Here is a 1,409-nt window from a genome sequence, read left to right as displayed (position 1 = left end):
TCATCCCCGTTGCCTGTTGAAAGAGCTTGAATATATTATGCAGAATAGAGGAATCGCCGATACTTCCATTTAAGAATATCAGGACATCGTCAACAAATAATAGGTGGGTCAAAAAGAATTTCTCCGAAATCTTGATGCCAACCAACTGATTTCTGTCCCGAGCTGCAATTATGGATCTGCTTAGTCCTTCCATAATAACTAAAAAGAGTAGAGGGGAGAGGGGGCAGCCCTGCCTGAGCCCCCTTTCTGATAGGAAAAATGGAGTAGCTTCACCATTAAGCAGGACATTGTAGGATACATCCTTTATGCAGCTCATAATCCATTTGATGTAAGCAAAAGGGAAGCCTAGGTGAGTTAGTATTAACCAGATATAGAGCCAATTTGCTCTATCAAAAGCCTTAGAGAGGTCCACCTTTAGGATCATGCCCTTCTATTTCTTTGTCTTGAGAGTGTGAAGCAGTTCCTGTGCAGTGGCGATCGCCTCATGTATCTGTCAATGCTGAAGGAAAGAAAATTGTTTGGGAGATACATGTCTAGACAGTATGGTCTTCAGGCGATTTGCAATGATTTTAGAAATAATCTTGTACAGAACATTGCAGAGAGAGATGGGTCTAAAATCATTGAAAGAGGTGGGAGAATCAGATTTCGGAATTAAGGCTATAAAAGTGGAGTTGATGGCCGCAGGTATGCTGCCATTCCTTCTACTGTCCTCCACGATTTTCAGTAAATCATCCCCATGATATCAAAGAAAGCAATAAAGAATTCGATGGTCCACCCATCCGGTCCAGGACTTTTGTCTTTTTTAAACCATTTTAAGGTGGCCTCAAGTTCCTCCTTCGACACAACCATCATCAGATCCTCCAAATCCTCCTGTTCTACGTATCTGGGGAAGAGTTCAGCAACCCGAATTATCTCTAGTATGTTAGCCTCACAAGGTGCCTTGTAGATGGATTTGAAGTGTTCATTTGCAAGTCTGGCCAGACCCTGCTGTTCAGTTATCATCTGTCCCTGTGCATTTTGAAGCTCCCAGATAGTATTAATGGCTTTCCTGCCATTGGCAAATTTATGATAGAATTTAGTGTTATTGTCACCTTCCACCAGCCATATGGCTCTACTTCTAAGGTGCCAGCTCTCCTCTCTTTCCTTTAGAATTTGGGAGCGCTTAGAGATAAGAGTAGAGTATAGGTCCTTGTTGGCAGGTGCTAGATAGGTGCCATCTGACGAGTCCTCAAATGTGGCAATGGCTCGTTTTGCCTCCTTCAATATCTTATCATCATTTATCCATTTCAGATGTGCCCAATTTCTGGAGATCCTCTTGAGTTCAGATAATTTCCTTATAAAACCAACAGTGTGTTCCTCCTCGTCCATTATAGGATTAGATCTCCAATAATCAGATACAAGCTAAAGAT

This window comes from Pinus tabuliformis, chromosome J (genome assembly GCF_031772625.1).
Source record: "Pinus tabuliformis cultivar Carrire ecotype Pingquan chromosome J, CPIR1, whole genome shotgun sequence".
NCBI lineage: Eukaryota > Viridiplantae > Streptophyta > Pinopsida > Pinales > Pinaceae > Pinus > Pinus tabuliformis.
The sequence above is the reverse complement of the archived record's forward strand: the minus strand, read 5'-3'. Positions refer to the sequence as shown.